The sequence below is a fragment of the Ornithodoros turicata genome, chromosome 5 (genome assembly GCF_037126465.1).
Source record: "Ornithodoros turicata isolate Travis chromosome 5, ASM3712646v1, whole genome shotgun sequence".
In the NCBI taxonomy this organism is placed as follows: Eukaryota; Metazoa; Arthropoda; class Arachnida; order Ixodida; family Argasidae; genus Ornithodoros; species Ornithodoros turicata.
In genome coordinates this window covers 38,746,166-38,760,332 of record NC_088205.1, presented here as the reverse complement: position 1 = coordinate 38,760,332, position 14,167 = coordinate 38,746,166, and the positions used below count along the sequence as shown (strand labels likewise).

At 46.0% G+C, this 14,167-nt stretch overlaps 1 long non-coding RNA gene across 1 annotated transcript; it reads right to left on the bottom strand.

The window, feature by feature from the left end:
- Positions 1 to 1,178: 1,178 nt before the first annotated feature.
- On the bottom strand, positions 1,179 to 5,906 carry LOC135394388 (uncharacterized). Its single transcript, XR_010422869.1, has 3 exons — positions 2,905 to 5,906; positions 2,321 to 2,397; positions 1,179 to 1,444 (listed from the first exon to the last, which is right to left on the bottom strand). It is a non-coding gene; the product is annotated as an uncharacterized LOC135394388 (long non-coding RNA).
- Positions 5,907 to 14,167: the final 8,261 nt, after the last annotated feature.

The following is a 14,167-nucleotide window of genomic DNA, read 5'->3' as shown; positions in this document are numbered from 1 at the left end:
TGCAGTTTTAGACGGTGCACTTCAACATAAGATAGTAATTAAATCGAGCACAACGCACAGTGATGCTATGTCGTGATTGACGCTCCAATGCTTATTAAACAAATTGTTTGGTGCTATGCACGCACGTACTCAACTCAAGCTGAGTATGAAGCCTAGTTCTCACATACGACAACGGCGCACGGCAACAGCAACGGTGACGTGCCGTTGCCGCCGCCGTGCGTGTCGCCGTCGCTCCACCTCGCCGTGCTGCCGTGTTCACGTGATGTCGAACATCACGAGCCGCGGCGAGCAAAGATGGATTTCCACGTGTTCTCTTTGCACGTGTTCTCTGTGTATTCTTAAAATCAGAATGCGACAAATCATACAAATAAGGAAACCTTCTCACAAGTTCAATTAATTTCTCGGCATCAAGCTGAGAAGCCGCCATCTTCATTGGTGCGGGCCGTTCATTGGTTGGATGTGATGTGGGCGGGACCACGGCACGGCAGAAGTTGAGCATGGCTCAACTTCCTTTTGCCGTGAGACGGCGGCCAGAACGGCGCCATTACGGCGTCGGAACGACACAATTTGCCGTGCCGTTCGCCGTTGCCGTGCGCCGTTGTCGTATGTGAGAACTAGGCTTGAAGAAACACAATTTCAGATTGCTCTCTCCCCGAACATCCCGTATAGTCGCACCTTCGCGTTCCTTCTCTATACTGGAAGCACCAATATTAGAAATATTAAGATCGTCGCAATATGAACAAGTCCATCTCATAAAAAAAAATGGCTTACCTCATCACACCGGTATGACGCACGTAGATTCTTGTCGAGCGACGCGCTACAGCAGGGTAGGGAAACACGGGCGTGTGGACAGCTCACACGATTTCAACCTGCCCGCGCACACCTCTCAACATGCGCCGACACACCAAAATGTCGCGCACCTTCCAGGCACCCACACGTCGACCACTTACCGTGCCAGCCGCACGGAAAACTAGATAGCCGAAACACAGGCGCGTAATATACCCCTCCGGTTGGGACCATCTGTTTTATATCAATCCCTATTGAAAAAAGCGACATCAGGCCTGATGTTATATGGGACGCATTCCTGATGCTGATGTTAACATCAAAACTAGCTGATGTCGACATCAGAGGTGCCTTGATGCTGATGTCGACATCAGAGGTGCCTTGATGCTGATGCCGACGTCAAAGGCGTTCTGATGCTGATGATGACATGACGTCTACCTGATGTCGTTATGACAGCCTTCCTGATTGGCTGGGTGTGCTAAGTGGCAATTTATGCAAGGAACACCTGTTTGTTCAAGAAAAAGTTTTAATTTTTTTTTCGCAATTGGCTGGCTTTTTCGTTGAGGCATTTTACGACAAATTTGTTTCTTTTTTTTTTCTTCGTCCTTTGGCAGCTCTCCCTGCTCCTCTCCTCTCATCTTCTTGTAGTGAGTGAAGGAGTCTGAAGAAAAGAAAATAATAGTGAGCTCTTACATTCAAACATCTGGCAAGCAAGATCATTTGTGTTACTCAGATACACAGTGATGCACCACGTATCGTAACGTCACAGCAATGTGCGCTTCATAGGTTCAATTACTGCATAAAAGTCAAACCCTTCTTGCCACTGACTGTTGCTTGTCAATTTGGCTGGTAATGCTGCTAATTTCAGCTGGCACATGAGTAAACTTTTCCCCCCTCATTCTTAAGGCTAAAGTTCAGGGACCACCTTGCAATCGTGGTCGTCATGTAATCGTGTAAATACGAAAGGTGGCAGGAAGCTAGTTCGGCACCAGTGTTGCAGATTTGGAACCACAGGTGTGATTTAAATCTGGATTTAGGCTCCCCAGAAACTGGATGGATGGATGGATGGATTTGATTTGGACCAACGTTCTCAGCAGAATTTGGATTGCATCCGCATTTTTTCCAGGGATACGGTTGAAATGAAGTTTCTTCGGGGGACTTGAATTTGGATTTCAGTAACTGTTTCAGGGCGTATATGGACTTGGGGCGAATCACACCCACACAAGAATGTCGCAGTCTGCTTCCGTCCACCTGAAAGCATAGCAAGCAGGGACCTCGATGTGCTGAGCCTCCACTGGGCAACACGACGACACTCCTGGATTTTATAACGGATTTGGCAAGTTCGGATCTAAGTGCGGATTTGATTTAGCATGGAAATTCAAATCACGATTAAAAAACGATTTGGTTTGACGAGTAAAGATTGACTTGATTTGGATTTGATTTAAATCTGATTTGAGCGGACAAATCTGCAACACCGTTCGGCACACACCCCTCTGGAATCTCGAAAGTGAAGCACTTAGGAACGCGGGGAACTCACCCTCCAGACAGACTTTCATCAGAGATGCAAGGATTGAGATCGACGGACACATCCTGTTGCCTCTCTGATGCCATAGGCTTGCCAGTGCATGTATAGGCAATACTTGAATCAGGTGATTGGTGACATTTGTCTCTCATGGAAGAAAACAAATTAAGCCTTACCGGCAATAGTGGTGCAGTGAAACCTCCTTAATACTAAAGTCACTTGAAATATGTCAATATTAACCCACGGTTACTTTTCAAACATAAGAGTAACAAGGTCAAGTACAAGAAATGTTTTCACGCCTTCAAGATGTGGGGTAACGGCGATTATGTTGAATACTGTGAGCGTATAACAGTGACAAGATGGCATAAGTGTAGACTAGATAAGAAACTGTACTGTACACCATCCTTTGCCATGCAAGCCGTTTCCGAATCTCAAAGTTATGCCCCTGCAAATATTTTTGAAAACTGCAGAACTGTCGACTTGTGAAAATAAATATCTCACAAATAATAACAGTAACCGCTTTTTGACTCCAACCACTATTGCCGATAACGCTTCAATTATACCCAATCTGAGGTGGGCACAGTTGCCGTAGAGCTTACCCTGGATTGCAGCAACCTTCTGGGGTGTCATAGGGAGCTGCGCCGAGACTTTGCCCTCAGCCTTTGCACGATTGGGGAGAATACCGTGCACACTCCTAGCACTGAGAGCATCTCTCCCCCAAATCGCTACCGCCATCTTCTTTACAAACATGCTCTCATTTCCTTCTCGGAAGATTATGTCCCATGTAGATTTTGGCAGCCAAACACCATGGCCAGCATGGACCTTGAGTGATAAGAATTTGTCAAATCAGTAACCATCCAAAACACTGCGGAATAGTGGAGACAAACTACGTTTGTATTAAGCATGACTTTCTGTTCAAGTGTGATGAACGTTCGTATGGTTTTCGGTGGATTCGTTGGTAAAAAATAGAAAAAGGAACTGCATGGAAAGGTGGACACAAGTCAACCTACTACTACACTGAACGTGAAGTTAATCTTTCACAGTTATGGTGCTGATATCATTTAACTTGACTCAATGTTGCCTGCAAATTGTATAAGTGGGGCCACGGAGTAAGAATAAGACAGGAGGGGAAACTGCTAGCAGCGCCCAGCGCGAGCCCATGCCCCGGTAAGTCTATGGGCTAGATTTTGAACTTTTCGCTATCCCGTAACGCTCGCTAAACGCTCGTGCTCCCCGGTTAACGGCCAATGCGCGTGACGGAATGAGCGCGCAAATTTGGAAAAATAGCTATAACGATCGCTATGTGCACATCAAGATTGAGCCCCAAGATGTGGGTTCGAGTCCTACAGCTGGCTAACCTTTTCAGTGACTTCCATCTTTCATCGTAGCGAATTCCACTGGTCGTTCTAGTGCAGAAAAACCTGCACTGGCCAGCGCGCGCGTGTTCCACTGGTCGTTTCAATGCAAAGCGCATCGCATTCCGCTGGTTAGAGTCACTGTACCGGGGGAGGAGTACCGCAACCGCTCCGCGTCGTCTGCTCGGGCAGCCATATTGCTTCCAAGCCGCCGCGGATCGCGTGTTAGGATAGCTGTAGTCAGTGTTACATCGCGTTGATTTCGCGGCTGTGCACCAAAAATTTCGTGACTTCCTGTGGTGGGACTCGGCTAATACTTAATGAAACAGGGCACGAGCGTCACTACAGTATAGTTTGTTGTATTCTGTAGCTAACAGACGAATTATGTTGGCGCGTGTTCGCCTCTAAAAGGCATCGTCGAGTCTCGTTTGCGCTCTATAGATGAGTTTTTTTTTCTTTTAGTTCACTTGTTTTATGGACATAAAACTATAGTGCTCGTGTGTGCAGCTTCAGGTTGACATAAATAACCTCCACCAGTTTTATTATCATCTCTTCGCAATTAAATTTCTATTTCACACGTTCAGTTCAGTTCAGTTCAAATGTTTTATTTTACAGCTTGTACAGAGGTAATGCCATACAAAATGGGGTAAAGAAATTGAATGCATTATACGGCACGAATTAGAAGGATCAAACGCCATAGGCGTGGAATTGATCCAATATTGTATGAATACAACTCAAGCTGACATACGACAGTGATCGCTAGGAAACACAAAATAAAAAATAAAAAATAATTAGTATTACAAACGACTCATACAGGACCAGGACCTTTCAATCAAAGAAGAAAACACCAATATCAACAACATGAAGAGTCAACACCTGATATGTAAAGCACCAACGACAATTACACAGCGCTTTCACCCATGAAATAATCATGAATCATCTTCCTGAGAACCACTAACGAATTACAAGTATGAATATAAGGTGGAAGCGAGTTCCAAACTTTGGCCGCGAAATACTGGAAAGAAAAGTAGCCATAGTTGGTTCGAATACTAGGCAAAGTCAAGACAAATGATCCCTGATTCCTTAATGGGATTACGCAGGTCTTGGCCTGTAAACTTACAAACGGTACGGAAATTAGACTGTGCCGCAGTTTGAAAACAATTACACACAATCTACGCATAAGCAAAACCTGAACCGACGGTATATTGAAAACATGATATACAAAAGAGACACTTTCTTGAGGCGATAGCGATAACATGGCACGAAGCGCCTTATTCTGGGCTATGCGCACTGGATGTGTCGTGGACCGGTATGTTCAATGGCTATGTGAATGCCAACGTTTTTTCATGCGCATGTAAAGTGCTATGGATTGTTCTTCCAATCCCCCGCTCCAACGCAAGCAGTTGATCTTCCATGAGGAGTAGACCGTGAGCTTCAAGTCACTACATTCCGTCTCAGCCTTTGCTCGTTTCTTTTAAGACTGCGACCTCGTCGAGGGGACCATCACATGACTTGTCTGCAGGTTTTTCCTGTGCATATTCCTCGATGCTCTGGTCACAGAAATTTGTGACGGTGTTGTTTTTCTCTGCAAAGTTGATTCACTCACAATTACAGCTCAATATTTAGGAATAGTTTTCATAAGTTTCAGTAGTTCTCATAGTGCATATCTACATATATTTCGACGCATTACCATCCTCCACTGCCCCTTGATCAGTATTTAGGAATAGTTTTCAATAATTTTCATAGTGCATATCTACATATATTTCGACGCATTGCCATCCTCCACTGCCCCTTGATCTTACACTATGTTGTCATCAACTTCAGTGTGCAAGTCTTTTGGTGACTCCTCGGAGAGCTCTGCGTGCGAAGAACGGGGGATAGGAGCCTTCCTCAGCCTCGTAGGTGTCCGGTATGCAAAACTGCTTGGGACTGCCGTCCACTTCAACTTCTTTCGAGTCTCCTTGTCCTCGAAGTCGTCGCGTGTGAAGTGGTCCTGATAGTGGCGTTTTGTTAGCACCGCAGGACAGGGAGCGCAATGGGAAGATCCAACAAGCTTTGATACGCCCGGCTCTTCTTCGCACAGTTGAACTGTTATTCAATACTGTGTGCAAGGTTCTGCAATTAAAAATAAACACGCCACGAAATTTACTTCGCTCAAACGTGTGTTATTCGTAGGCGCGAAGTTCTTCCGGCAGGTTCTGTGCCGATCTACGCGTCTCGTCACTTTTGCCCGTCGGAATGCAGAAAAATGCTTTGCCTGACCTCTCGGTTTCGCTTTCTGGCACACAGGGCAGCTCCGGATCAAGTGCATAACATCCTGCCTCATCCCCGGCCAGGTCGCGACGCGGCATAACTTATGAAAAATCTTGCTGCCACTGCCGTGACCCGCAAGGGCTGAGTCATGGAAATAACGCATAAACACCCTTCGCAATTTCCTGGGAACTATGACCTTGAAGGGGGAAACACTCTCGTCCTCCTCGTCTAATCCGGGCATATATCGCAGGCAAAAGCCCGTCCTCACTCAAGAGATATGAGTCCAGGCACCCGTCGTCATATCTGCAAGCGTTACCGGTGTGAGCTGCGCTATTATCCGCCAGCTTTTCCGGCACCCGCAGACATAAACAGTCCGACTTCTGTGCCTCTAAGAGTTCTTCCCTGCTTACGATCGTGCCCTAAGACAAGGAGTTACCTGCCCGATTCAAACCAATCGCGGCCACGAGATCCCCCTCCTCGGTCTGCCGTTCCACGCCTTCTGGGAGATTAGCGTAATCGCACGCGCACCCAATCTCCACTTCTCTCTCTTCCGCTGGGAGAGAGGACCTCCCGCGTCTAGCGGCTCTAACCAGGTCCAAGTCACCCACACAACCGGTCGATGACCTGCTCTGACACTGAGATTCCTGCTGTAATTCATACAGCTGTAACCCAGTGGCGCACGGGACAAAGCGTCCGCCACTTTGTTCGCGTTTCCTTTCAGGTATTCTACATGGTAGGAATAGCCCCTAAGTGCTAATGCCCAGCGTGTTATTCTGCCTGACGGTTTCTTCAACCGCTGCAGCCAAGAGAGGGCTTGGTGGTCGGTCTGAATGGTAAAAGTTGTCCCATCCAAATACATGTCGAACTTTTTCAAGCCAAACATTACCGCCAAGCACTCCTTCTCCGTAACGGAATAGTTCATATCCGCCGGCGACAGTGTGCGACTAGCGAACCCGACGGGGCATAGACCACCGTCGTGTTCCTGTAACAACACTGCACCAAGCCCATAATCGCTTGCATCAGTTTGCATAACGAACGGCTTGTTAAGATCTGGCAACCACAATTTAGCTGTATCCGCTATAGCTTGTGATAAGGAGCGAAACGCCTCCTCCTGCCTAGGACCCCAAGCCCACTGGGAATGCTTCCGCAGTAGCTGGTACAGCGGTTTTGCTAAAGACGCGCAATGCGGGACCCAGGTAGCACAAAAAGTTGCAGTAACGTTGTCTAAATGTCAGCTTGGAACATTGCTCAGATGTTGCTAATGTCCGCGACTTCAACGTTATCTGCAACGTTCATTTGCAACATTAGCGCAACATCCATTGTAAACATCACAGCAACGTATGCATCTGTGACGTCCTCTCAACGTAAATTTTGCAACGTTTCAGTAATGTATGTGTGCAACGTTACAACAATGTATGAATTTATAGCATTTCCTCAATATGGTATTTGTCAAAGATCGTCGATTGGGAATGGGAAATTTTGATTACTTTCAATGAGAATTGTGAATGCGATATCCACTTTAACCGAATGAGATTTCTGGGCTATTTTGAATTGGCCTATTTCCAGCAGTCAAAGCTTCAACAGTGATACACTGTACAGTATATCACTACTAAAGCTGCCTTACTGCTGAAAATAATCCAATTCAAAATAGCCCAGATCTCTCTTTCGGTTAAAGTGGATATCGCATTCACAATTCTTATTGAAAGTCATCAAAACTTGCCATTCCCAATCAACGATCTTGGACAAATACCTATTGAAAGAAACGAGAATTTAGTGAGTTTTGATAATAAATCACTGAAATGTCAATGGGAACGAAATCGAGCAGAAATCATGTTTTAGCTGTAAAAAGAAATTACACTTGATGCCGTTTCCGTGTGAACATTTATTATTCTTGCACATATAACAAAACAGTAGACGTGAATATACTACAAGTGGTAGATATAAAGGTCAAAGCTATTTCAGATGATTTCACAGGTTTCAAAATTTTATATGTGGGAATATTCACCAAGCAGTTGAAAATCGCTAGCAAGACATAGAACAACAACATTAGAAACCTGGTTCACCACTTACATGTTCTGAAAGCATACTGTCCATCACCAACACACACAACGTCGATCAGCAGGTTCATAGGGATATGTGTCCCCAATGTCTGAACAGTCTTGACGAAAAACAAAAGAACTTGAAGACTTGAAACACTGAGTTCTGTCGTGCTCTTGTGTTTCGTAGGTGATTCGTGATATCCCATCCAGCTTCCGTTTCTTGCGGAGTGAGCCAGAAATCCCACATTGGACCCCCTCCGATCTAACCCTGGGAACGAGGCTTAGACGGAAGTGAGCACAGTCTCGAACAACTGCGGGGGGGGGGGGGGGGGGGGGGTGAGAAAACTTGTACTTGAATCCGCGTTTTTCCTTACCGCTTCTCGCATACATATTATAAAATGTCTTCATATGGGACTGCGATAACTGTCGTTGCTTGCTAGTTGAAGTCTCTTATTTCAGGTTATCAATAGCAAGCGCATAAAAGCAGTTTCAGCAGGCCGTTTGTAAGGTTATCATGCTTGTCGGTGCCAATTTGCAGTTATGTAAGACTCAGAATATTATCCACTGGCAAGCCACGTTCAGGAAAGCCACGTTATGAACGGTTTGCTAAAATTTTCTACCATGTTCACTCCATTCCACAATAAAGCAAATAAGACGCCCACAAAAATTCCAGAAGCGCGACTCTACTCTTGGTGCGTTGAAAGGAAACTTTGATATGACGTCCGTTGCTCCCTACCATCTTATCTCCACAGTTTGCGATTGCACCTTTCTTCCTTTTTCTCGGTTTCTCGTACTTATTTGAGCAGAGTTTACCCAACACCTCCAAGATAAGGAGAATGCCTGCGCCCTACGTCACACAGGAAGGCCCGCTGTTACTATATTGTGGATGCTGCTATGAAGTAAATGAAAGAGCGAACGAGAAGAAAGCTCGAAGCAGATCACAAAGTATAAGAAAGGCCCCCATATGCGACGTAAGCGCGCAGCCCGACGCTACCTAGGAGCTGTTGGTTTACCAATCACTTTTTGTGTCGAACGTGACGCTGCTGCCACCTATATAGATGTTCCGAAAATAAGCACTCTTCCGCTTGTTTGTTTGTTTATTTTCATTTTTTTAGGGGAGGGCGTTGGTAGCCGACAAGCCTTCTTGATGGTGTCGGGAAGAGACTGTAACACGCAAAATTTGGAATTCAGCATTGAAAGGCCCTCATGATAAGGCCGAGAACAAACTGAAGTGTATGATACCGTGATAACGGAGCAACAAGGTACACGTAACAAAGTGAAGTGCAGTTACTGAATTCGTCTTAGTAGCCTATGGAGTATTTTTTTTATCAAAATGTAGGGTAATTTCTGAGGTTTTCCTCCGACGCTGTCCCACATACACCGGCACAGTCCCCTTAGAAGTCGCCCCAGGACGCACATTTCTAATCGTCGACGGCATCCCCATTTCTCACAGAGAGTACAACTACCCCAACTACCCCGCCTCCACTCCGCGTCCAACTACCCCGCCTTCACACACTCTCTCACAGAGAGAACAAAAATGTATATTGACCAGCCTTACGAGTGCCGGTCATCCCGTTCCACACGCTACGAGTAGCAGCCCAGAATTATGAGCAGCAGAGTACAGCAAAGAAAGGATTGGTAAAAGAACTGATTATCACGTTTTCATTCTGCTTCTGCGTTAGGCAATTGCTGCTGACAGCCAAGCTCCGCGCGCGATATCTGATGTTCCCTTTCTCGTCTGCCCACGCCTCTTTCCATCTTCCTTCTTCCTCACCTCATACTTTTCTTTCAAGTTGGCTTTCCTACATGTTCTTCTGCTATCAGGCAGAACCTGCATCAAAGGAGGTGTCCCTGAATTCTGGTCATGTTATAAAGTAATGCCGCTTTCGGTAGCATGCAGTTTGTTGCAATCTGAGCAGAGATAAAATTACTATTTTTTACAACTACTATTTTTGCGGCTTGGACTGACTGACCAACCAGTTGTAAAAAGGAGATTCCAACATGATTTAAGCCGGGTTACTAAATTAACAGGATATAATTTCCGCTTACCGAAGTGCCGCCCTAATAGCACTTTTCAGTTATAGAAATTGGCTGACGAGATTCAGGTGTCAAATTCATCGCGTTGGAGATAGCCTCGGCGTATCAGTCAGATCAGTTCCAGGACGTTCCAATGAACAAACTATTTAAAATGATATAATTGTAGCGGCATGTGCTGCTACAGAATGAAGTTTTATGTGGGAGCGGCCACTGTTCTCATAGCTCGGGAAAAAAAATTTAGGACTGGCCAAGAACTACACTTACAAAAAAACGTTGCAGTATCTGGTGACAAATAAATATAATAACCGGAAAGAGATAAGTAAGGAGAAATGCAGAAAATTTAATGAGTCGGTCTTTCGCTTGAAAGTAATGATGAAACCAAAGAAACGATATTTTGTAGCACTATACACGGCCATGAACGAGCTCTAGAGTCTGTAGTGTATATATAGGCCGCAGAAAAATTTCACGCATTGCAGATCAGAAAGGAAAAAGAAAAATGAAAAGGTAAAAAGTGAAAACATCATCCCTCCCTCTCCCCGCTTCCGATTCAGCAAAAACGAATACATAAGCCGGTATGTAAACGGGTGCGTAAACGAGTAAACGGGTATTAGCTAACTTCGTTTACTGCTGCATCTTTCCTCGCAAGTTGTACCATAAGAAATGTTATTGTATTGACATCATGTTGAAAGACCTATCATTTGAAAATTTTACGGTTCTTATAATGTTTGATGCTCCACAAATCACGCTCATCGCAGTACACCTCCAATAAGGCTATTAGCGAATGGTTTGTATTTATTCCCGTATACCAAGTCATCGCAGTTTTGTAGACAAAGAAAAAAATACTTTCATTCACTTCTCGTAAAGTTAAGGCTCCGAGGAATATAGTCATTCCAAAATGCTGCGTGCTCGTATCAGTCTCCTTCATCTGTGTAGATCATTCTTACACACGAACAGAGTGCAAAGATTGCAGTAAATTTCAAGGATATTTTAAAAAATGAACCTCTGTTTACGCACGCAAAACGCAAGCACCAAAAGAGAAAAAGTTCTCACTTCCAAACACCCGCAGAAACACATGCAATCGATACGCGCAGGCAGCGGCGGACACGAAAGTCTCCTCCCGAGCGACGATGCGCCGCCACGTGTCGTCGGGGCGCCCTAAGTACAGTGCCCTAGAAGAGGCACTGTACTAAGGCACTGTCTAGGGCACTGTACCCTAAGCGAACTTTTCGCGGGACCGTGATCCGCTCCTTGCACCACGCAGGTGGAGCCAGCGTCGTATGTCCCGCAAAGCCGTATATTAAAAGGGAGTCTGGCCATTGGGAGGAGTCACAAAAAGAGGCTCGACCTGTCAATCACAGTTTCGCTCCTCTGATTGGTTTGCTTTTTACCAAGGGGGTCGCCATGACACCATACTGCCACCCAAAATGGCGACGAAAACAAACACAATGAAGCGGGGATTTCGTGACAAAAAATTTTCACAGACTAACCTGATTTTATGCTTCAAATGTACATCCTAATATAAATTTCTCGGAAATCAGTTTCAACTTATGCTCATCCATCGATATCTAACTGAAAATAATACGTTTTGTCGCCGGTGTTAGGCCTAGTGAACACGGCGATCACAACGAAATCATAACAAAAACGGCGCTGTACACTGTGCTGTGCTGTATCTTATATTTAACAGCTGGATTTCATGGGTATAAACATTCTTGCCTCTTATATTCCAACTATTCATGTAGATTTGTTTAAAAATCATACCGACAACAGAATGTGTCCCAGCGGGTGGTTCTGCCGGCAGCGGTACAACGACGGAAGCAGACGACAATTCCCGACGTGCCTTACGCTCCCTAGGTGGCGCTTATCAAATCTGCACCAACAATCCACTACTTTTGCAGATGCGAGAGGTATCCATTTCAATCCCATCCAATCCACTTGCCACCCAAAATGGCGCTGCCCATGTTGGATAGGGGGGCAAATAGTGAGGATAGGCTGATTGATAGCGCCCCATATTTCAAGACTTCATTGGTCGGAAAGCTGAAAAAGTGGGTGGAGCTTCAGGTATAGGCATGACCCATTAATGGCCAGACTCCCTTTTAATATACGGCTCTGATGTCGCCTACCGGCGCTGCGCAGCAAAATGTTGGGTAGTAAAGGGTGCGTATCCTCGCTTGCTTTGACTACACGATTTGACTGCATTGCGGCTGTTCCTGCTCTACTTGGCCTCAGAAATACTGTAGCTAAAGTTGTTGGTTGTTGTTATGACACGGTTTCTGACCCATGAACTGCCTGGACATTTTTTTGGACAGAGTAGCGCTGTCAAAGGGTCAAGGGTCTGTGAATGCACATCATTCGGCTGAAGATTTCCCGGGGTATTGTCGTAACGTGTGCTGGCTTGGACTCATGCCAAAATCCCTAACTTTTGCGGAATTCTATTTCCGCACGCATGTAATCTCAGACGTTGTCTATTTGCCCAATTGTTATGTTGCGGTTGAACGGTTATTGTATTACTATGGTTTTTGTTAGATATGTAGAGTTAAAACTCCTTAAGTTAAGAGTCCTCCTAGAGTTAAGACTCCTTTTTAATTTCGGCGAGATTTGCCTGGCTAGAGTCATGCATAGCAAGCTCGTCGCGTCTATATGTTTCATTACAAAAAATTACAAACGTGCAGTGTAACTTTGTCTAACCTAGAGCCACTAAATAAAGGTACGCTGTACTGGGCGATTGTAATAAGCTTCACTTGAGTGGACATCATTTAGCGAGACAAGTCAAACCGAAGGAAAGCAGGAGACCCGCCCGAAGTTACTACTCAAATGTTAACACGTGGCTGGTAGAGGGCGCTCCAGCTGCTGGAGAAACTCTACTGCAAGGAGCGGCAATCCAGAAGATGTGGGTTCGATCTCTACAGCTGGCTAACCTTTTCAGTGACTTCCATCTTTCATCGTTAATTTCTTAGGCAATTTGAGGCCTTGTATGTGATTAATTGTCCCTTCTATGTTGTTCCAGCCTCAGAACATCAGTTCTCTCATGTTCAACAGTTGCCGCGCTTGCGTCGATCCCTGTCGCATGAATGTGTGTATGAGTGAGCAAAAATGTAAGAGTGAAAGGAGGATAAGTGAGAGAGAGTGGCTGGTTTGTCCCTTCAGATGACGCACCCTGGAAGTCGCTGAGAAGGCGTGTTAGCTTAGCTCAATTGGTAGAGCCCTGGACTAGAGCCCTGCACGGGCCGACTTTTCCGGGCCCGACCCGGCAGGGGCGCATCGAAAAATGGCCCGGCCCGACCCGGGCCCGGACCTTCATATTTTTATGCGGCCCGGCCCTAGTATTTCTACTAGGTATATTTCTAAATACTAGGCCGCGGCCTAGTATTTCCAGCCGCGACGTACGCGTTTCTGGCGATTATCCAACAAATTTATAAGCAAATTTATAAAGAGAGAAGACAAACATACAAGTAATGACGGTTTAACACCGTAACCGCACGAGACCAAATTACATCCAGAACGCATGCGGGCATGGGCGTTATCGTTACACTGTCAAGATTTTGCGCAGGTAGAGCATGCTGTCGACAAACTGCTTCTCCCAGTCCCTACCCCTCTCACCAAGCTTTGCCAAAGTGATTGTGAAATATGTGAGGAGTGAGGAGCAATGTAAAGTGGCTTGGAGAATATTCTAGAGGGTCGAATCATATGCATAATGCAGTATCCTTTGCATGTCTTTGCAAAATATGCACAGGAATGACGCAAGCGCATGATGATATGAACTAATGCATCTCCATTGTGGGGATTAGCTGCGTGGCCCGGCCGGGCGTGACTCTCGGGAACATATTTGTCGGCCAGGCCCGCGGTGGTGGCGTATTTTAACGGCCCGGGCCCGGCCCGCGGTGCTGGCGTATTTTGTCGGCCCGGGCTCGGCCCGGCCCGGAGCACACAGCCAATAACAAGCCCGGCCCGGCCCACGGGCCGGGTCGGGGGCCCGTGCAGGGCTCTACCCTGGACCGGCAATCCAGAAGATGTGGGTTCGATCCCTACAGCCTGGCTAACCTTTTCAGTGACTTCCATCTTTCAAGCGCCTGGTAGTTTGTTTCTTCCTGTGCTCTCGCCCCATTACGGAAACCGAAACCATGCTAACATACACAAGATGGCCACAGCTAACGCAACGTCAGCTGGACCGGCTGAGATGA